We start from the raw sequence: 16,420 nt of genomic DNA on the forward strand, positions 1-16,420 counted from the left end.
TATATATATATATATATATATAGAGAGAGAGAGAGAGAGAGAGAGAGAGAGAGAGAGAGAGAGAGATTCCTACCAAACTGTCTTATTTTTGTTCTAGTTGTTTTTCTGGAAATGTCTTTTTCTGTAGAATGTAACTGCTAGAATCACTTCTCACAACATCTGAAAAATTACTCATTAGGAGAGGTAAACTCATGTTGCATAAACAATTGCCATAGTCCCTAACAATCCAATACCAGGAGGTAAAGGCTTATTAACAATAAATCCCACAAGAAGAACATATATATATATATGTATATATATGTACATATATATGTATATATATGTACATATATATGTATATATACATATATACATATGTATATATACATATATATATAAGAAGAACATATATATATGTATATATGTATATATATATGTATATATATGTACATATATATGTATATGTATATATGTATATATGTATATATGTATATATATATGTATATATATGTGTATATATATATATATATATATGTATGTATGTATATATATAATTGCATGTGTTCCATTCTGTTTCAAACTTATACGTGGCAAACATTTACTGACCAATAAACAGCACAAGAAATTTCCAGATGATGTAACATAACACACTCAAATATAGGCTGGATATGAGAAGTAATGAGGGCAGAAACCAGGTTTATTTAAGATAAGCCAATTGTCTTTCCCCTTAAAGTAAGAAAATCTGACTATTTGACCATCAATTTAAACCAATATAAACTAATTTTACCTCTGAGAGAGGATTCCAGGGTCCCAAAACTATGACTGGCAAGTTTTCTCTTGAGTGGCTGGAAATACAAGAGAAGACCACAGACGTGAAGATAATGTCAATGGTTAAAAGAGATCTACAGAACCCCTTCAAAAGAAGAGCCATCAAAGTTCATACCAAAAGTTCCAGGGCATGAAATTTTCAAGAAAGAAAGAATCAAAGCAGAGTCAGGACGTACTAGTCTCTCATGCTCCTTTGTATTTCTGTGGCATCAGTTGTAATGTCTCCTCTTTCATTTCTGATTTTACTGGAGCCCTCTCTCTCTTTTTCTTGATTAATGAAATTGGACCCCTAACTTACATCACTCACAAAAATTAACTTAAAATGGATTAAAGACGGAAATGTAAGCTCTGAAACTGTAAAACTCTTAAGATGAAAACATAGAGGAAAAGCTCCTTGATATTTGTCTTGAACATGAATTTTTAGATATGACATGAAAAGCACAAGCAACAAAAGCAAAAATCAACCCATAGGACTATATTAAACTAAAAAGCTTCTGCACAGCACAAGCAACAATCAATAAAATAAAAGGGCAATCTACAGAATAGGAGAAAATATTTGTAATCTATTTGATAAGGGGTTAATCTCCAAAATACAGAAGCAACTCATAAAACTCAATAACAAAAAAACAAATAATCCAATTAAAAATGGTCAAAGGAGCTCAATACACATTTTTCCAAAGGAGATATACAAATGGCCAACAGGTATACGAAAAGTTGCTCAATATCACTAGTCATTAGGGAAATACAAATCAAAACCACAATGCGGTATCACCTCACATCTGTTAGGATGTCTAAAGACAAGAGCCAGTGAGTTCTGCTGAGGATAAAGAGGAAAGGGAATACTTGTATACTCTTGGTGGGAATGTAAACTGGTACAGCCATTATGTAAAACACTACATAGATAGGTTCCTCAAAAAATTAAAAATAGAACTACCACATGATCCACCAATCCCACTTCTCTGTATATATGGACGGCAATGAAATCACTGTCTCAAAAAGGTAATTGACCAGTGTCACCTCACTAGCGAGTGGGGATTTCAAGACAGCTCCATACAGCTTAGAGTCAGCTTTGTCCAATTACCACTGTCTCCCACTCCTCTAACAGAACCTGAGTCTTTCTGTTTAAAATCTACTTTCAAAACTTCTTTATATAACAAATACTTCCCTAAGTATAATAATTAAAATGCAATATTTTTTCTCTCACTGAGGAAGAATTAACATAAAAGCATTCCATCTTTAAAAGTACATCCCCTAGCACCTACATGGTAAAGTGCATGTGATCAAATTCATACCACAGCTAAGTGAGTAGGAGACCATGATGAACTAAGGAGCCAGTGAGTTCAGAGTCTGTAATCTACACACCTGTTAGCACTATTTTTAAAAAAGCCGGGGGGGTGGGGGGGCGGGGAAATGGAGGTTTCTCTTTGGTCTTCACGAACACACATAAACGTAAAACTTGGCAAAATTAAATTGCTCTCTTAATGATTTATTAGAACAAGTTAGTGAAGATAATCACCAATTCCTTTAAAACAACTTATTTAAACCAAACAGTAATTCTCGGACCCCAGTAAGAAACAGCCAAACACATGTTGTCTTTTACACTGTTGAGAGGCAAATTATTCAAAGAAATTTTCTCATTAGATGTATCTTTACACAGTGTAACTTAGCATGAAATAAAAGATTTCTTTCATATCATTTTTCTCTATATATAATTTTATCATTAAAAATATATATGTACATGCAGAAAAGTATTTAAAAATAAACACCCATAAAAAATTTATTTAGATTTAACAGAAATTATCATTTTGAAGATCTGCTTCAGATACTCATTTTTTCAAACCAAGAAGTATTTACTTATATTTTTATTTTGAAAATAAATCATACTTATTAAAAAGTATTTGATAAAGAAAGAAAAGGAGGATAAAAAAACTAACCATGGTCCTATGCCCACTATCAACATTTTGAAATACTTCCTTTTATTTTTTTAAAGAAAAACAGATTGTTGTAATTAGACTTCTAATACTTAAAATCTCTTTAACATGTCCCCAGAATATTTTTGGGTTTTGGGGGTGTCTGGGTAATGTGAGATGAAAAATTTTAACACACTTTGCATCATTTTTAATAATTTATACAAGCTGACAACTATGGTTTATCCTCACAATAGTCAGTGGAAACAATATCTATCATCACTGCTTTTAAGACTTGTGTACTAACTTTTGGTCTACAAAAAACTAGGGGAGGAGCTTTTGCTCTGAGTCTGTTTTTCTGAGGGTGGTTATCCTCTATCATGAATATCATAAGGAACAAATCAAAAAATCTCAGTCTTTATCTTTTATACTTGTTATTCAATATTTTTAATAATCTGTCCAATTAATTCTCTACTTTCATCTAATTCCCTGTAATTGTTCATGGCACAAATCTTTCATGATAATTACTGAATAAATACCTGTTTATCCTTTATTTGTTAAATGTTTTTAAAATAAGATATAGTCACAGGATTAAAAGATTTCATAAAAGATTAAGTTTAAAAGTAACCTAGAAAAATAAACAAAGTTATCTCCTTAAAAAGAGAGAATAGCTGGCAAGAACTAGTGCATATAGCATACTGAGTCTTAAAGGGTCATTTCACACTGTGTCTGGAATATGACTAAGGGTTTTATTAAGGCAAAACTGCTAAGAAATATCTAAGGGAAAATAGCTGTAAGTGGAAAATAATTTGTCTCTAGTTCTTTGAGTTTCAAATTTGGGAGATATTAGAAGAACCAGAATCCAAACTTGTGTGAGTACATAGGCAATTTAATTTTATTAAAATCTAAGTACAAGAACTGACATTGGACTGAGTAATTAAATGTAGCTATATACCACCCTTCAGTAGCATCTGCATAGATTCTTTCTGTGTTATACTATTAAAATTAATCTCAAGTAGAATTTTAGTTGAAATACTTAAAAAGAAAAAGTCTACCTGCAATTCTACCACCCTAAAAATTAACCGGTAAGGGGGGCGGGGGGTGGGGGGTGGGAGATGAGGGTAAGGGGGATCGAATATATGGTGATGGAAGGAGAACTGACTCTGGGTGATGAACACACAATGGGATTTATAGATGATGTAATACAGAATTGTACACCTGAAATCTATGTAATTTTACTAACAATTGTCACCCCAATAAATTTAATTTTAAAAAAAAATTAACCGATACATAGTAAATTTAATTTTTATAACAATGTAAAACTACTTCAATATGCAGAAGTTTTAAAGGCCTCGTATACAGTTTTGAAGATATCATCACAAGCTAGAACAACTAATATAGGAGCCATAAATGAACAAATGTCTCATTCCCTTTTTTTAAAACTGTTTATTTAGAAAAACACTAACCTAAAATCATCAATTCCTACAATTATCAGATTTTTCAAATGTTCATAACTTTTAATATTTGTTAGTCAGCATATATTATACACTATTCTACCCAGATTCTTCATATATTTCTTTTTTGCTAATGTATCATCTTGTTTATTTGTGAGGCCCTTCCTTACTGCCACCATCACACACCCAATCACACGCACTACTGCACACACTCTTCACTCTTTAATATTTGAAACATTTTGTGACAGTCCCTCATAGCTGGCACATTTCCTCAACCCATATCACACCCCCTCCATCAGGCTGTCTATGACTCCTTCAAAATTGCCAAGCTCCCCCCATCAATAGGGCCCTGAGCATATTCAATTTGTCCCTCTGTTGGAAAACTCTTCCCTTCTCTCCCCACCTAATTAAACAATTTCATCCCTTCCATTCAGCTCAAGTGTCACCTCCTCAAGGAGGCTTGCACAGACATCCCTGGCTAAGTCAAGCTCAGCAATGTGGACATGTCCTCCAATGCATTCACTCTCACATACGTGCATTAATTTGTGTGATTATTTCACTAATTTCATAGAAATAAAACTCTCTAAGGAGGCAGGACTCATGCAGCATCTTTTTACTCATTCTATCACCAGGACCTGCCTGAGAACAGAGCACAGAGTGGATTGTCAGTAAATATATGTAAAAGAAAAGTAAAAAAGGAGGAAAGGAGGGAAATTAATCTTTAGGTCAATAGGTGACTTCAGAGTGACTAAGAGAATTATATAAATGACCTCAGTCAATGACCTGAAAGATAACAAATTTGTAAATAAAATATTTTTGAGAAATACATTGTTTTAGCTTCTTCTTTATCATGTGTCTCTCATTGCAAACGGATGTGGCTTAGTCTTTTAGGGCTGATCATTCTCATTTCACTTTTTTTTTCTTCTAAAGAAAACCAATGTACTATATATCTTAAGCCAAGTTCCTTTCAAAACAGAGTCTGAAATTAAAACTTACATGCAAATAATAGAAGGTGATCCCAGAGACTGAAAATGAAGTACCAGCTAAAGTGAAACAGAGAAAGAATAAAAACCAATACAAGCGTCTAGAGTTGGGTCATTATGGAGCTCAGTCACGGCCAACTGAGCTTCCATCCGACCTGGACCTTCTGAGAAATTATAAAGAGCCTCTCAGACCTGTCCACCCAGTCCCACTAATTGAGAGGTTCCCTAAGTGGTGTTAGCTCCTCTCCACTTCTAGGCTGCTCTTCTGGGGCAGCGGGAAACATAAAACATGCTGGTAAAGTCACAGAGCAAAAAGTAAAAGATGCTCGGCACAAGCTCAAGGAAAGAAGTCACCACCACTGAGTCACAGCCTGCCTACAATGTTTGCCAGAGTCATAGACAGAATCTGAAGTGAGGGTGAAAAGATGTAAAGCAGGGACCAAGAGGTATGGATATACCCTATGAGAATCAAAGCACTGCTCATCAGAGCGTGAGCTCAAAGTAACGAGCTAGCAGCACCACAGTACCTAATTCATCATTCTCACCAAGCTTCAGTGGATTTCTTAATGTTCCTTAGGAAACTGACTGGAAGGCAGGCAAAACAGTCCATTCCAGGCATTCTCCAACTTCCATTTTACTGTGTCCCCAAAAGTCATGGGTTTCTAATATGTTATCTGGAATATATAACCACTTGAAAATGGCATTACATATTCTAATACACTCTGAGTATTGATCCACCACTAGACAGATTCAACAAAAATTCTATGATAATTCATAGAAATGTGTTAATTAAGGTCATACTTTAAGTATATTGTTAAAGACATTGTTTCTAAAACAACTGATTACCATTTGTAACATTTCTTCTGAAAGAAACATATAAGAAGCTGATACACTATTAACTTATAAACTATATTATATGCATATCAATTTGTATCAGTTGCATTTCAGAGTAACAACTTGAAAAATAAAGGATCGTGGTTTCTAAGTATAGGAAGGCTCCAGACTTCCCATATTATTCACTCCCTATTATGAGAAAATCATTAGTAAATTAGGATGATTCCTAAATCATGGGGTGCTTATGTTCAGAAAAGAGTTACTTTTTTATGCATGTGTGCGCTATCACTCCTAAGGGAAAGAAAGGTTTGCCAATTTATTATGTTTAGTTACCATGAATTTGAATCAACTAGTTATTTGGTTTTGTTTTTGTTTTTGTTTTTGTTTTGGCTTTTACTGCTGCTACTAAGTTCTACCTCAACAAAGAAATAGACAAACTGTCCCCAAACCATATTCTACAGAATATACTACTTAGTAGAATCTGGCCTCTTTTTATAATAAGACTTTCTAAAATCAAACAGGTTTGGAGTTAGCTGTATTGCCTAGGAGCCTGTAGGCTGGGAATACTAATTCCAGTTTTATCGTTTTATCACCAATAATGATCTTGCATCCTTGTACATCTCTTTTTGTAATTGGTGAAAAACAATGACCCACTTCATCTGACAGTTATGGTGGAGTAACTCACAGTAGACCAACATTACACCAAGAACAATTAGAAAAACCAGATATAACAAGAAGAAAAAATCTGTTATAAACTATTGGAGAGCTTCTGAAGAAGGCAAAACTAGAGACTTCAAGATTCCTGATGGAGGAAGCATTGAAGTGGTAACCTGAATTTTTGAGGGTGCTCTTTTCCCCTGGAATGGAGAGTAGGGGCATTTGCCAACCTAGACAAACAGCAAGAGGCTGTGAATATGGGCTTGCCTGAAGAGAAGACCACTAATGTAGCACAGAGAATCCAGCAGAAATTTTGGCAGTCCTGTGGGGCTAAAGATGAAAAATTAGAGAGAGGTGAGGCCAAGATCTAGCAAGACATCAATGATAAAGCTAATACATGCCTGGTTTTACCCACATGGCAACTGCTGACCCCTGAAGTTGCACATATGATTTCAGGCTAAAACACTAAGAGGAAAGCTTACTAAAGAAGAGCAGGGTTCCCAGAAGTCTTGCCCTGAATAGTGTTTAGTGCTTCCTAATGCACCAGTAGAATGTTCTGGATATCTATGCCTTGGCAGTTCAGGTATCCCTGCAGGGGAAGAAATTTATTAAGTCAGCTCAGTCACTGATTGGATTATAATAATTAGCCACCTCTACATTTATCAGCCTAGCAAAAGAAATGTTGACAACTCGCTGGACTTGGATAAATCATCTGGAGTCTCTAAATTTTTATACACAATTACAAAAATCAAGAGTAAAGACAAACACTGAAAAGTTCACAGTAACCTAATTATCTGCATTAGCAGACAAAAACTTTAAAATAATTTTGATTAGTATGTTCCAAGTAACAGAGGAAAAGATGGAGAAAGCAGATAAGTTGGTATCCGTAGAAAAGAAGGAAATGTACTTTTGAAAACTAAAAAAATACAATAATTAGAGTAATAACCCACAGATGAGCCTGACAACATAGGCAGTGTAGAAGGTTGGTTAACTAGAAGAAAGAGCCAAAGAAAAATATTCAAACAAGCATAGAGAGAAAGAGTGAAAAATAGTGAAATAAGTGTGAGGCATGTTGGGCACAGTGAAACCATGTGTTAAATATATAATTGAGAGCTCAGAAAAAGAAAGGAGAATAGAGCAGAGCTATATATCAAGAATTCACCAGTGAATTTCATGTGATGAAATACATCAAGCCACAAATTCCAGAGCTCTGCAAACTCTAAGGAGGATACATAAAAAAAAAGAAAGAAAGAAAAAAGAAAACCACACCTAGAAACCTCATAGTAAAACCAAAGAAAAATAAAGACAAATGAAAAAAATCTTAACATCAGTGAGAGACAGACACACTATCTTCAAAGCAACAATAAGACTGACAGATTTGATAGAAGCCAGGGTCAAAAGAATAACAAGTTAAAGGATTGAAAGAAAATAACTGCCAAAAAAAAAAAAAAAATTCTATACCCAGCTTAAATATTCTTTAAAAAGGAAAACTATATAAAAATATTGTCAAACACATAAAAAATAATTTTTGCCAGCAAACATGCAGTGAAAAAGATACATAACAACCTTATGAGAAACTGTAATAAAAGAATTGTCAAGAATGCCACTAAACACCAGATGTTTAAAATAGAAATTAGATTCACCTCTCTATAAATTTACTTCTTTAACTGAAAACACCTACAAGTTAAAAAGCTAACTGATAGATACTATTCATTAGATAGTTCTTCTCATTTTTTCAAAATCACTTTTGCACATTAGCTCATTTACTATGTACCATTCACTGTGAGAAAGGCAGGGCAGATATTATCTTTCCTTAATGTAAAATGAAACTAATGTTCAAGAGGTTCAGAGACTTCTCCTCCATCAGATGAAAAAGTCAAAACTGGAACACATATTTCCTACCCTGTGCCCATCATTCTGACACTAGGAAGTAGAAAATGAATCAATAGTATCACAAAGGTCCATCAAGTTGCAAAAATGTGTCTAACATATATAACAAAAGAACAATTTTGGTTTGTGGAGATTTTGTCTCAAATGTTCTTTAATTTTATTTTTAAAAACACCATTAACATTGTGTGGACAGTGCCAAGAGTGCAGTTTCCAGGCCCTCAGCCTCACATGGAAAGGTGCTCGCTCGGGTAGTAAATGACCATCAACTGTGATTGGATGGCCATCAGCTGGGAGCTATTGGCCACTAATATAACTGTCGTGGTTACGCTAGCAGCAACTGGCAAGGGCTGATTGCAGTTAGCAATGTAGATTGCAGTTAACAAAGCAAGTGAGGTTGGTTGGCAGAGAAGCAGACGGCAGGTTGGGGATTGTGTGGCTCCTGTTTCCTGTGTCTCCAACCCAGCCACCAGCGAGAATATAATGGTATGACTCCCCTATCTATGGCTCCGTGGGTGTTCCTTTTTGGCCTCACCATATCCTGCATTCTTATGTGGGGAGCGGGAGCTGAGACCCCGTATGACACCCTGCATGACAAACATTATCTTATTCCTATGAATAAGATATCACACTTCTGAATATTTTCAACAATCCCATTACTGTTGGTTTTCACTCTTAACATAATTCCAGAAGAAGCCAAGATGCCAAAACCTTTTAGCCAAAAAGGTTTTACTGACCAATTTCCTTATTGAAGGCCTACACAAAGGTTAAAATCACAATGTTCTGTGATCCATAAAGCATCCTTAAACTAGAATTTGAATTATACCATGGAAAAGCCCATGAAATAGCCTTCTCATTGAGTTCAAGATATAATTTTTGCCTCAAGAAAGGTGAAGAGAGTTTCACTGTGTTACAGATTTCCTATAGTATCTGTTCAAATCAAACTGGAAAAGCAAAAGCAAGACACCACCAAATAGTACAAATTTATTCCTCGTACATAATCTTTTCTTGATAATCTCTCAGTGTTCTGACATAATCCTCTGTCCCATGACCTTGAATCATCACTATTGCCTACTGTGGGCAATATACCATAGTTTGTTTTGTCTTCTAATGCGACTCCATCCTCCTCTCCTCTTTCCAAATTAAGAGTCCTTGTGTAATAAAATAGCCAAAATATTTGTGAAATATTAAAGAATATTATGAGAATATTCTCTAGTTCAAGGACATTATTTTATTTCATATGTTTTAAAAAATAACAACTACATCAAATCATATGGATTTATAAAATGCTTACACTTTCTGAGAACTTTCCTTATATGACTGGCAGGGGTTGCCAGTCAGTATTCTGGTGTATGTGTAGTGAAGGACCAGAGCATTTTTTGCCTTCTTGGATATTGTTGAAATAAAAGATTTCAGACATAAAATATAACCTCTTATCCCTAAAGTACATTTTTACTTACCACATACAGGGGGTAAAACACCTTATTGTTAAAGGAAATATTATTTGCCAAAACCCATGAGCTAAATACCATATACCTCCTGCTTTGTTGCCTGATTCTCTAATTGATTATATATATTTTATATAAATGTATATTTTATGTCAGGTACACCACATCACATAAGCACATCAGCAGACAGTATGTTCACTCTGCTAGTTCCAAAAAGAGGTTCTGTTATTACAATATTTAAGGAAAGCAGCCAATATGAGCAACAGGTCCTATAAGTACCTTCATGTAAAGCTTCTTAAACTTCACTATAAAGAGATGAGTATAATAAAGTTAGAAAGAAAGAAAACTTTTGAAGAAACAGGTAGAGCCCTTTGTGATCGGAAGTCAGAAAACAAACAATGGAATAAAAATTACTTCTGAATCACAGGAGAAAATGTTGCTGGAAACCCCAGAAATCCTGAATAAAGATGATCTTGCTTTGATCATAATGTTAGTCTCTCAACCTAACATAACATAATCAAACATTTAATTAAGTACTTCCGGGAAGGACAGACAAGTGTCTAAAAGCCACAATGAGCTTTTCTAAAAGCCACAATGAGCTTTTCCAAAAGCACAAGTGATGTGACATCCTCTGATACCCATCTTAGTCACACAACTTATTTATATTTAGTAAAACCTCCCTCTATTATCTCGCCCAGTTCCTTTTTACTTTCACCACATTTCTTGTCTCAATAATTTTCTATCATGTCTGTTCTGCAAAGACCTTTATCAGAAGAGCGATCACTGCTCAAGAAAGTTTACCTTGATATTTTTGTTTTTAAAAAGCATCACTAGGATCACTGATCTTTAAAGAAAGATAAACAATCTAAAGGAAAACCAGTCAGCCTTTTTCAGAAAACAAAAATAAAATGATATTTTTAATTATAACTCTAATTGTTACTTTCTTATACCCTAGCATTATCTTAGATGCTGGAATATCAAACTTGTATACCAAAAATCACCTTTCATGGATCGTTCATTACACACTAAATTCATGAATATAAAATAGCTCTTAAAATTTTAAATATTTCAGATTGCAGCAGATGAAATTCCCCCAAAAGTAACTGAATCCCAAAGTAGCAAACTCTCACTTCTGTACACCTTTTTCACAAAGTGTTTCTTTTGTAAATAAATTGACATTTAAATCAAACATTCCAATAGATACAGTCACTTCTCTGTGATCTGAAAATTGGACTCTTACCAAACAGAAGGAATTCATTGATTAAACGTGTGTGGAGCCGACAGGTAACGAACGAGGAGGCGTGGGTAATGGCATGTTGGCTTTCTAGTACTTACACGCAGCACCGCGCTAAACTAAGGTCCCTGAGCCAGTTCCAAGTCTTTTCTCTCTAAGCTCTAAAGCTCTGTCATAAAACATACCGATTTCAAAACTGTTTAGCAAGCAAACCTCTTGTGGAACTACTGACTAGCAGGGGTTGCCAGGAAGACGCGGATCTCCCTAACACTCCACACACCTGCAACAAATCCTCCTCGAGATAAGCACGTAAGAAACCGGGGGGGCGGGGGGAGGGGGGAGGAGGAAGAGCGAGAGTGAGTCTCCCCAAGTTTGCTCTTTCCCTCATACCACTGGACAACAGAGCTTGGGCGTCTATCTCCCTCAATTGGTCACTTCACTTCCTGGAACTAAAGAAGCTCGCTCGGCGCCTGGAGAACTGCGACACTCACCGTGGGCGCAGGACCCTCAGGCGTCTGAAGTCCCAGCGTCTTAAGTTCCACCCGCAGCAGGAACACAATGGCATCCCTCGCCCAGGCGGGTGGGTGCCCGAGACCTGGATCCGACTCGACGGTTGCGGAGAGCCTTACTCAGGTCTGTGCGCATCAGCGTTAAACCCAAGACAAAGGCTGCCCTCGGTGGCCCGTGGCGCGCGCCCTCCCTGGGCAGTCGGTGCCGGTCCTCCGCAAGCCGACACCGGCAGCTCGTGAGCCGGTAAAGTGGCTCTCATCGATTCCGCGCTTTTCGAGGGGTGCGGTTCGGTGACTAATACCAAGCTGGTGAAAACAGCGCGCGGCGCACGGGGATCTATCAGAAACGAGTTGCGCGCAGGGCGGGCGCAGGCATGCCAGCAGAGGAAACGACCCCTGGTAGCCGGCTTCAATAGCCTCCACTCACCGGAGCGGCGCCCACAAGGAGTTGGGTCCTAGCACCCACCACGAACCTCAGCCAGGAGTCTCAGCTCCTCTGCAGACCCACCGGGCAAAGGCACCTGCTGCCGGTGCTCCGGGTCTGGTGCTATGCCCAGCCCCGCTGGGGGGTCAAGGACGCAGGCGCCTGGGTAGGCGAGCGGAGGAGGGTGCGGACACCCGGTGAAGCTAATTGAAGGATCTTCGCAATCACTCACCGGCTGAGGGCGAAGTAGCGCAGGCGGCCAACCGGCTGCGCACAACGCGCATCCCGGGGCTCAGGCATCCTCCCACCCTTTGTCAATAGCGGGCGGAGCGCTCCTCCCCAGCTTGCGGACGTGCAGCTGGGTGGCGGGCAGCCGGGCTCTGGCTCCGCTTCCCAGCCCTCTCCCCTCCTCTCCTCCCCCTCCCATTCTCCGTCCCCCTCTCGCAGCCGGCACTCACTCAGCTCCCATGATGTCATCCGGTGGAAATCTGCCATGCTCAAAGACTGGAATAATCCAGCACTCACGCGGGGAACGCAACGCGGGCGGAGGCGGCAGCAGAGGCTTCAGGCGCACCCAGAACCTGCCGGGCCAGGATAACTGCAGTCAAGGACAGTACAGAGGATGGGTCTGCGGAAAGGAGGCTCCCAAGGTGTGTGTAGGCAGGGTGGGCGTGGTGGGCATAGAGCCCCAGGACGAAAAGTGAGGTCGCTGCTGCAAAGATTTCTAACTCGGTGTTTACACTGACTGCTGATGCTCAGGGTCAGGAGAAAGTTTTCTTGGCTTCTCGGCAGCTCCTGCGCCCCAACACGGTGATAGACACCTATGCCGCAGCCCGCGGAATAACTAGAACCCCTGGGACTCCAGAGCCTTAGCCTCAGTGAGAAAGTTTAGGATGTCTAGCCTATGGAGCAGCTGAAGGGATGAAGAAAAAAGAGTGTACTGTGTATGGACGAAATAATCTGAAGCAAAGCATTGTTTTGTTTGGGGGTGGGAGGCGCCGCGGCGACCTGTGAAACCACTAATACCGTCCGCAAGACCTCTGCTCCCAAGCAAGACGCCAAGAGCAGAAATTCACCCGTGGCCCTAGTGTGTTTCCTTCTTTCCTACCTACCAAATACTATTGGACACTCTGGAGGTGACTTCCTGTGGCTTCACCCAAGGATTGCCGTCGCTGATAAAACAATTTAAATCACAAGGAGGTCATGGAGAGCCATAAAAGACGTGCTGCCAATTCTTTTCTGCTTAATATTCTTTATAATAGCAATAGGTGTTTTATTAGAGGAATAAACAAACAGCCTCAGTACTTTGGAAGATTCCCCTGTAATAATGGATGGACACAGACACACGCGCACACACACACACACACACACGCACACGCACACACACACACACACCAGATCTGAGATCCAGCCCTACATCAATCTACAGCGACTTCATGTTACAAACTCTCACAGTTCAGAGAACAGAGCCCAACAACTGACAGGTTATTCTCTTTTCAATCAAAGAGTCTCTTGAGATCCCCAGGGTGACCTACCACTAAGACCCAGAGGGAAACAGGTCACAGAGGAGAGCACCAGCAAAGGGGCTGATTAGGCAGGCTTACCTGCGAGTGCTTGGGTAGGAACACAAGGACTCTGCCCGAGGGTTCAGCCACAATCCTCCTTTAGAAGCACAGAGAACGGGAATGGCATTCATTGCAAATATGGGTACAATTAGAAACACATTGACCTTTGTAAATACAAAGAGGACTCAATATAATGACAACCACTTGAAGGCTAGCCACTGTATTAAATAAGCTTGCTAATGCATTATGAAATTGTGAAATCCACTGGGACTTATCTTAGGAAAAAGTAGTAAGTGTGAAAAAGCAGGATCAGAAATTATTGTTAAAATAAATCATCAAAAAGGCCATAGTGCCCATAGTTTGGAAGTAATGGGGGGAAACTAAAAGTGTTAACTTGCATTTATTTACTCTCAAATTAAAATATTTTCGGTATCAATATATATATCATTATTAATATATATTACAAAGATATATTTAGCATCCTTGTTAACATCCTTATTTTTTTAAAGATTTTAAAAATATGTTAAGGACAGTCACTTATCCTTTCCTCCAAATCAAAGTACAAAAGAACATATAAAATGCATGAGCAACTTTTACAGACGAGTATTTTTAAATATCAAAATAATGAAGATTTTAAAAAGCAGGGCAACTAGGAAGTAAACTGGATGAAAAAAATACCAACCAAGAGAGGTAAGAATTTGGTAATGTAAGCAATGACCGTCTTTGAGAATAGACAAACGATCTAATTGCTTGAAAAAAAAAAGTAATTACAACTGCTAATGATGCTGTTCCAAGTATATCAGAAGGTCAAGTTGTAAACCTTCCTTACTAGATTGCTTCTCTGATGCCCCATCTATCTTCATTGCCTCTGTTTATCTTGCTGTGCTTCAGCATTCTACGGACTAATGCACAAGGATGGAGTGGAGAAGGTCAAAGGCAGTCAGCAGATCTGGGGAACTTAGACAAATAACCAAAAAGATCAGAAAATGGATCCCTCCGCTTTTTTTAAAAAAAATCACTCTTCTAAAGAGTTAAAGCAAACTCTATCTCACGTTGTACACCTTAACTTACACAGTGTTATGTCAATTATATCTCAATAAAGCTAGAAAAACTTTGTTTAAAAAAACAAACCTGTGTCTCATACTTTAAGGATAATGACACGCATTCACACGAGATCATTTACCTAGTCCAATAGAGAAGTCTTCAGTTATATGATCCTGGCATTCTTTGAGAAGGAAAAGTACTGTGCAGTGGGTTTCACGGTGGACTTTCATCTTCGCAAAGTGAATTTACTCGTCTCTAGAAGAACTTCTTTCCCAGTGTGTGTTAAACTACCAAGAGCCTTGCCTGTGTGTCACTGACGTTTCCCACTTCTAATGCATGCTTTTTCTTTATTTGCAATTTTTAAGTCATACTCTTTGAATATGTTAGGATATTTTTATCCAAATGGATGGCTATAAATAACTAAAATAAAACATCCAATTGCTACATTGAAAAAGAATCATCATTCTTAGAAAAAAAAAATTACATTTGGACTCTTACACACCTAACTTATATTCTAATCTTGTTTAAATGGGGAACATATTAAGCCGTGGAGTTGAAGATGTAGAGTAGAAATATTAACTCTGCCTCAATTATTGATGCTCTGCTACACTGTTTTCATACTGAGAAGTGATTCCCTTCACAGAAACAGGGACTGGGTGGGGGAAAAAATAGACACATTTTAGTATTTTCCCTTGTGGGTTTCACAAAATATAAAAAAAATTTATATTCTGGTTTCATCTGAAACTCATTAATAGCTAGTGACTTTTTAAAAACAAGTTTTTCTAGATATGAATTTGTTAACTGTTGATAAATAACAACTAATAAGCAAAACTAATATCATTAAGTCCTAATTATATGACAAGTACTGTGCTAAGTGCTTACATGCATTATTCATCCATTTGATCTTTAAATTTACCCCCACAACATAAATGTCTTAGTAACCTTTCTTGAAGATGAGGAATTCGATATCTAGAGTGGTTAAAAAATCGCCCAAGCAACTAAACTAGAAACAAGTCAAATTTAAGATTGTGTTCTGTTAGCCTAAATACATACTAACAATACCCCTAGTAAGAGCATACTAGTAACTTTTAGATAAGTCTTGCTCTGAAAAAATGAAATCATGGTGATTATATATGTTCTATTTGGTGTGGTCGACAACATGCTTCTGCCATCAGTTACCACATCCATGACGAACTTTATTTCCATTCTCCCTGTTAGTGAAATGTTTCCAAAGTTACTTACAAAGAAAAAGAATCTCAGGATTCCACATCAATTTGAGTGTCTAATCTATCCTTAAACAGTTTCAGATGTAAAGCAAGGTGAAGTGATTTTGTACTTAAAGACAGATCACAGAAAAAATGAAATAAAAAGAAAATGAACCATAAACCATTAATTTAAATAAAGATAAAGACCACCTCAGCAACTATCTTCTCTGTACAGTTAATCCATTAGTGGGTCTGGGAAGGCAAACTACATCACCCATTCAAATAAAGGCTTTCTTCCCTACAGTGAATATTAACACAGAAAATAAATCATTTTATATATTGTATCTCAAAAGCCCCGTATGTTTTTTATCATAGAAAGTAATAGTCCCTGGGCACAGATGTATAACCAAGCTCCTTTAAATAGAAAGAATTTAGTATAGATTTTTTTCAAAATCCTTTTTT

At 37.5% G+C, this 16,420-nt stretch overlaps 1 protein-coding gene across 11 annotated transcripts in view; it reads right to left on the reverse strand.

The window, feature by feature from the left end:
- The window catches only part of MARCHF1 (membrane associated ring-CH-type finger 1), a 639,638-nt gene extending 626,915 nt beyond the window's left edge, over positions 1-12,723 (reverse strand). For 2 of the 11 annotated variants that reach the window (XM_019737036.3, XM_074337795.2), the window contains exon 1: positions 12,377-12,552. The gene's annotated coding sequence lies outside the window, so the exon portion shown is untranslated. The other 9 variants (XM_074337790.2, XM_074337789.2, XM_074337794.2 and 6 more) reach the window with 8 other exon arrangements.
- Between the last annotated feature and the right edge of the window lie 3,697 nt (positions 12,724-16,420).

This window comes from Rhinolophus sinicus, chromosome 15, assembly GCF_057876585.1.
Source record: "Rhinolophus sinicus isolate RSI-liver-muscle chromosome 15, RSI-T2T, whole genome shotgun sequence".
Lineage (NCBI taxonomy): Eukaryota > Metazoa > Chordata > Mammalia > Chiroptera > Rhinolophidae > Rhinolophus > Rhinolophus sinicus.